We start from the raw sequence: 7,772 nt of genomic DNA, 5'->3' as shown, positions 1-7,772 counted from the left end.
GAATGCACAGTTTCCCCCGTTTCTCCTTATCCAAAGCAATTGGACCAATACTACCTTTTCTTTGATGTGCCCTTTCCTCCTTGGTCCAATCTGTTTCCCATTGTCCTGATGCCTTCAAAATCTTCTGCCTCCTGTATCTAGTATCTACTTGTCCTACAAACTTTTTCTCAACTTCTGATATTTGACAAGTCAGATTGTTTCTTCGAGCATTTGAAGTATCTAACGTTTTCCATGGAATAAACCATTTGTGTAATCTGTCTTCGCTTTTGTAATAGTCCCATTTGTTCAAATGCTTGAAATTCGGGACCTCTGGCAATGTCGAGTCGAAATTCGAGAAATAATACTCAAATCCATCTCGTCCATAAAATATGCTCAACAACAAACTGCATGTGATTCCATATGTCAATGGAAGATGATGGTATCTGATACCCTCCTCCACAGAAGCTGGTAATTGCATACAAACGTAACAATCCTCCACTTCCATGGCATCAACGTATTCATAAAGCAATTTAGCATAAGCATTTGACTTGTAATTTCCCTGTGACGCATCTGTATGTAGCCTCTTTATTTCTGCATCTAACAACGCTTTGTCTTTATCATTGATGTTTCCCTTTTCCTTAATAATGGTAGTTTTCGGTGTTGACACTCCCTTGACCTCCTTGACTGCAGTTTCATCCCTTTCGTGTCCCACTAGGAATGAAACAGTTACCACTAAAATTATAAGAGAAACCACTATTCCTAAAAGTGTAACAATTATAAATTTTGCCCTGCGGTTCGGGTTGCCAGCCTCCATGTTCTCAAACAGTGTAGTTCTTGACTTTCTTCCAGCATTCACTTCTTCTCTTTCCTGAGCCAAAAGTCTTTCTTTCTCGCAATGTCTCTCTTTTGAACACTTGGAAGCTTGACAATTTATTCCGCAAAACAGTTCAAAGTCCCGTAGAAATTAGACACCCTAGCCCTTCTCCATCCACTAAAATGAAACCCCTACCATTTTTCTTCTTCCACTCGGCGCTAGGTTATCTTGCAAAAATTTTACAATTTCTATTCAACAGTCTTATTTTCGTCTGAAGTTATGTATGACTCAAGGAGTGACACTACGTCTTCATAAATGTCCATCCGAAGTATCATTCCCTCAGGTTCTGGGCAGTTCGTACCACAACATGGAAAGTCAACTTTTTCTAGAATTATTCTCCTTATTTCGCTCAGGACAAGTGGACGGACGAAATTGAGAGTTAGCGTTTTTTCAATTTCTACTCCTGGTACTATCAGTTCTACATCCACAATTACAAAGGGGTCCGTTCTAATCAAGATCACTTTCTTCACCTTTCCAGTTCTGCGCCCCTTTGAAGACATTCGTAATGGTATTAATCCACAACAATAAGCGCTCCTAGCATTTCTACTACTCGCTCAAGCATTTCCAAACGAAGAAGAGTTCCCTCCAATATTGGATATCGTGAACAGCAAACTGGAAACTCAACTGTCTCTAAAATCAATTTTCTTATTCCACTCAGGAGAGCAGGATGAACGATGTTGAGTGTCAGCAACCTTTCGGTCTCCGCTCCTGGCAGTAGAAACCTTATTTGCACTGTGATGATCGGGTCAGTTCTGATCAGTTCCACTTCCCTGATCCTCCCTGTTCTGTGTCTCCCAGACATCTGCAACAAGGTAGGTCCAGTCGGGAGTAGAGTATCTTCTGCTAGGCACTCGCACCCTTCTTGATCTTCTAAGACCCTCCTCGGCTTGATCCTGGATATCTTCTTCTGGATCTGAGTCTTCGGATATAGGAGCAAGCGTTTCTTCTTGGGCCGACCTCAAACTTAGCCTTCTTCTCCTTGCTGGCCAAGTGGCAGCTCCAAGCCTTATTCTCCTATTCCTTGTCCTCTCACTGGGTTCTTGGTCGCTCTGATACGGATCTGAGTCTGAGTCGTATTCACTTCTGCTCTCTCCTTCAGTTGCGTCTTCTGTCTCACTGCCGTCCTGCCTTCGCTCTTCTTCTGAATCCGTTGCGTTCCCAACTTCTTCCGACACCTCCTCAGCTGCTGCAATCCCTTCTTGCGACCCTTCCTCCACTTCCGGGCTTTCGTCTGGGATAGGAGCTGTTCCTTCTAGAGGTGCTGGAACTCTTCGGGTATGGGATGCATGGATCCAATTTGGCAGCCCCCCGCACTTCACCGCGGTGTTCGTTATCAGGATTACCTGAAAGGGCCCACGCCAGCGAACATCTAGGCAGTTCTTCCGGACGTGTTTTTTAACCAAGACCCAGTCCCCTGGGTTCAGATCATGACACAGGTTCCTCGATGCTGGAACTTCAGCCGCATGCACCTGAAGGGACACAGAATGGATGGCGTCAGACAGTCCTTTACAATAATCTAAGATCAGATCATCTGTAATATTCAGTAGGGCAGTAGTTGGAACTGTAGGAAGTCTCATGGCCCTCCCCATCAGGATCTCGTGGGGAGAAAGACCTGTCCTCCTGTCAGGGGTGCTGCGCATGCTCATGAGCACTAGAGGAAGAGCATCTGGCCAACTCAAAGATGTGGATGCCACTACTTTAGCCAATCTATTCTTCAAAGTGCCGTTCACTTGTTCCACAATTCCTGAAGCTTCTGGTCGATAACTACAATGCAGCTTTTGATCGATATTCAGTGTGGAACACAACATCTTCACTATTTCGCTGTTAAAATGTTTTCCTCTGTCCGATTCCAAAGAGGCAGGCACCCCGAAGCGCGGTATCAACTCCCTGAGCAACAACTTTGCCACTGTGAGTGTATCGCACCTACGTGTAGGGTACGCTTCAACCCATCTGGAAAATACGCATACAATCACCAACACATACCTAAGGCGATTGACTCTTGGCATTTCGATGAAATCTAATTGCATTCTATTGAAAGGCCCCCCCGACCTCCCAATGTGACTCAGTGTGACTGGTGTCCGTTTGCCTACGTTCAGTTGTTGGCAGGTAACACATCGCTTACATACTGATTCTGCTGCTATTCTAAATTTAGGGCAATACCAAGTTTGCCTAAACACTCTCATCATAGCATCCCTTCCTAGATGTACTGGACCATGTATTTCTCTCGCCATGGGATTAGCTAATTCTTCAGGTAACACAGCTCTCCCATCTGCTGAAACCCAAAAATGCATTTCACTTCGCACACAACCTGCTGTTTCCCATGCCCTTTTCTCAGTTTCTGGTGCATTCTCCTGCATTATTCTTAAATCCTCCCAAGTGTCTACAGTTTCTAACATCATACTTAATTCAGTCTTTTCTTCTGCACCTTCTATTTCCACCTTTGAGAAAGAATAATTTTGTTCCGCACAATAGCGTGCGACTTCATCAGCGTATCTGTTGCCTTGTGACACAAAATCTGTATTCTTAGTATGAGCTACACACTTTACTATTGCGATGTCAACTGGACCTTGTAATGCTTCTAACAACAGCCGCACAAATTCTCCATTTCGAATGGGCGAACCAGAGGAGGTCATGTAACCCCTCTGAGACCACAACTGCCCGAAATCGTGAACCACACCGAAACCATATTGGCTGTCCGTGTAGATGGTGACTCTCTTTCCGTTTCCTGCTATGCAGGCACGAGTTAGGGCAATAATTTCTGCTACCTGTGCGGAATGTACTCCTTCCAGGCAAGCGGCTTCCACAACTCCAGTAATGGTACAAACAGCATAAGCTGCTCTCAACCGACCAGTATCGTCTCTTAAACATGAGCCATCAACAAAGTAAATTTCATCGGGGTCAGACAAAGGCTCATCCACAATATCTGGTCTGGGTTTCGTGCATAGTTCAGTCACATCAAGGCAATCGTGGTCTTCACATCCTTCGCCTTCTATCACAGTGGGTAATGGCATCAAAGTAGCAGGATTCAAGACAGAGCATCTCCTGAGAGTCACGTTCTCCGCGGCAAGAATAACTTGCTCGTAGCGCGTGAGCCTACTATTGGTCAGATGCTGCGTCTTCGTCCTGGTCATTAGCAATTCAACTGAATGTGGTACATACACCACCACTGGATGTCCCATCACAATACTCTCGCTCCTTTCAATGCTGACACCCGTTGCAGCAACGGATTTAAGACATCCGGGCAACGCTGCGGCTACTGGATCTAATGTAGCCGAAAAATATGCAACTGGTCTACGGGCATTTCCGTGGGTCTGTGCCAAGACTGACAAAGCACATCCCTCTCTCTCACAGCAATAGAGTGAAAATGATTTCTCGTAATCGGGCATTCCCAGAGCCGGAGCACGACATAAATCGTCTCTCAGCTGTAAAAACGCCACCAGACATTCTTCATCCCATGGTACTGGATCACTCACCTCCTTGTGCGTCAGTTTCTGTAAGGGCTTTGCTTTCAGTGAAAAGTTAACTATCCACTGTCGGCAGTAACCCACCATTCCTAGAAACATTCTAACTTCTCTCTGTGTTGTAGGCGCATTCATTTTCATTATCGCCTCAATCCTCTCTGGGGACACCTTACGTTTCCCTTTTTCTAACCTGTGCCCTAGATACTGTACTTCTGTCAAACAATACTGCAACTTGCTTGGAGATACCTTATGTCCATTTTCAGCTAAATGGTTCAGTAAGGCAATCGAGTCTGCTTTGCAGGCTTCCTCTGTTTCTGACGCAACAAGTAGGTCATCTATGTACTGGACCAGAACCGAGTTCTGGGGCAGTACTAGATTTTCGAGATTCTTTTTCAACAACTGGTTGAAGATGGATGGGCTGTCTGTGAATCCTTGTGGGATTCGACACCATGTTAAAACGCGATCTTCCATTTTAAAAGCAAAAAGATACCTGCTCTCTTCATCCAATGGGATTGAAAAGAAAGCCTGGCAAAGATCTATCACTGTGAACCATTCTGCTTGACATGGTATTTGAAACAGTATCACTGAAGGATTCGGTACCACGGGACAACATGAAACGACTATGTTGTTAATCTTTCGTAAATCCTGTACTATCCTGAATTTCCCACTAGGTTTCTGCAAACCCATAATCGGGGAGTTACAAGGACTACCCACGATTTCTTTCAGTATTCCCTGTTGTATCATTGACTCAATCACAGGCTTTATTCCTGCAATCGTTTCCTGTGACAATTTGTATTGAGGCGTTCTTGGAAACTCAACATTTGGTTTTACCAGAATTTTTACCGGTTCTACCCCTTTAATCAATCCTATATCTTCTCCTGTGAAATCCCACACCTCTGACGCCACTGCATCTCTTAAATCCTGGGGAAGATCTTCTACAGTCAGAGTAGGATATAGTTCTACACAGAATTTTGAATTGGCCACCTTAAAGGTAGCATCATCATCGGTAGTCTGTACCTCCACTCCTTGCGGGGTGCAGTATATGGTGCAATTCAATTTGCACAACAAATCCCTTCCTAACAGACATACCGGACTTGAGTCACAAACCACAAACTGATGTTCGTTCATGTGGTTTCCAATTTTCACAGACACTGGTTCTGTCAAAGGACTAGTCATTCTTTTATTTGCGACTCCTACCACCTGAATTGTTTCCCCTGACATTGGCAAGTCTGGAACCACCGCTGATCTCAGAGTCGAACGAGTAGCCCCAGTATCCACTAAGAACGTAGTGGGACACCCTGCCACTTCTGCCTCAACAAATGGCCCTCTCTGATCCACTTCTAGGACTGCCCCAAGGGTACAGTCTTCTTCACTGCTCACCCGTTGTCCTGTCAATGGATCAATGTAATAACACTTTTCTTCCTCGATAAACAGAGGCATTTGTTTAAAGACCTTTCCCCCAGCTGCTATCTTCGGTGGCTGTGGGAATTGGGCCCGTGGAGCCGAAGTCCCCCCTTTGGCCACCTTACTACTTGGGACTGTCACCTTTTGCACTGGGACTTCTTGGACCTGCTCTTCTACTTCTAGCTCTCCATTTTCAGGGTTAAAGGGACACTCGCGTCGCCAATGCCCCACCTGGTGACACTGATGGCACTTTGTCATTTTCTTTAAAGTGGCAAAGTCTATCCTAGGTCTCTGCCCTTCTTCATTATCTTTGCTCTGACCGTTTGGTTTTCGTCCCATCCCCTGCTTCTGCTGGCCACCCTTCCCAGCGGACTGCATTTGCACCACCATCAATTTCTCCTTTAGATTCTTGGCTTTAGAATCTATCTCGTCACTGCAGTACCTCGCATAACGTAAAATCTCATCTAGTGGTTTGTTCTGCCAACAGATTAAATGTTGCTGTATCATCAAACAAATATCAGGTCTCAACCCCAAGACAAACTTTGACACAAACTGCCCTATATCTTTGGGATCCATTACATCTAGTCCACTGTATTGCTTGAATGTTTTCAATAATCTTTCATAAAACTCGTGAACTGTCTCCTTGGGTTCCTGCCTTGTTCGGTCTATTTTCACCCAATCTATGTCCTGTGGTGGTACCTTATCTTTCAGCCATGCTATTACCCTTTCATACTTTCGCATGACAATTTCAGATGGTCCATTAGTTCGAGCATCCCTCAATGGTTCAGCATTTGGCCATTTGACACTAGTCTTACAAGGGGTCCACAGATCAGATGGGACCACGATGTCAAACAACGTGTTCAAATCAATCCACAATACCTTCGAAATTTTAACAAACCTCTCTACCTGCTTATACCACTCTACTGGATTGTCCCGCAACTTCGGAAATGAGTTGGTAAATGCAGCTAAATCTCCTCTACTCCAGGGTACATGTACATAATTTCCGTTTGATATTTCTCGCAAAGGGAATGCCTCCATATGCATTACCCTTCCCTCGGGGGTCATCACATTTGCACTTCGTCTAACTGTGCCCTTTTTCGACCACCTTTCTTCCCATTTATCCAATTCTCTCCACACTCTTATCCCTGATACCAACTCCCTTATGTGAGTTTTCAATCCAGTAGTCCTCTTCTCATCTAGGTCTTGGTCTGAGTATTGTAACCTATGGTTACTCTGTAGTGCCCTTGTCCTAGATAAATCTACAGCATACCTGTCGGCCAAATTAGACAGTTTCTCGTGGAATGCTCTAGCTCTCCTAGTAGTATCCTTCGCTATGAATAGCAATTCGTCTTGTTCGTACAAATCGATCCTTTCTAAAGGCACCGTTCCTTCTATAATCTCGTCAAGATCGGATTTTAGACTGGAGACATCAAGCCTCTTAACCTTTATCGCAGCTTTCAGCACCTCTGGTCCAGATGTGCCTTCTGCCTCTCTCCCGTCCCAGCTCCTAGCCCTGCGCCTAGGCACTGGTGAGTTAAAGGGAGTCCTCCCCTGTTCCCATCTCTCTAGGTCCCATGCCTTTCCATCTTCTCGGGGTGGGTAGTGAAACACTCCTTCGCGCCTCATAGCCCCGCGTTCCCCATCCTGTCTAGTTTCACGGGATGCATGGTAAGGAATTCCATTACTCCCTCTTTCTTCACTACTTCCCTGTGATTCCTGATTATTCGAGGCGTGGCGGGACCTATCGCTGTTCTCCTTTCTCCAATGTTGAACGTCTTCCCCGAGTGTATGATGAAGGCACCTAAACCTATTCTGAAAAGCCCGTACCGCCTCATCTCCTCCTTTCCCCCAGAGACGGGACATTTCCTCACATTCTACAATCCTAGTATTTTGTTCCGGCTGTTCTCCCTGATTTGTAGGACATGCATCCCCTCTATTCTCTTGACTTTGGCCTTCCCGGCCCTGACTGCTTTCGCTGGCCCCACAATGAGATACAGTCCCGTTACCCCTGCTTTCCCACTCTGGTTCCGTTCTTGTCCTGTTACTCGGAGATA

The sequence above is a fragment of the Lissotriton helveticus genome, chromosome 6 (genome assembly GCF_964261635.1).
Source record: "Lissotriton helveticus chromosome 6, aLisHel1.1, whole genome shotgun sequence".
In the NCBI taxonomy this organism is placed as follows: Eukaryota; Metazoa; Chordata; class Amphibia; order Caudata; family Salamandridae; genus Lissotriton; species Lissotriton helveticus.
The sequence above is the reverse complement of the archived record's forward strand: the minus strand, read 5'-3'. Positions refer to the sequence as shown.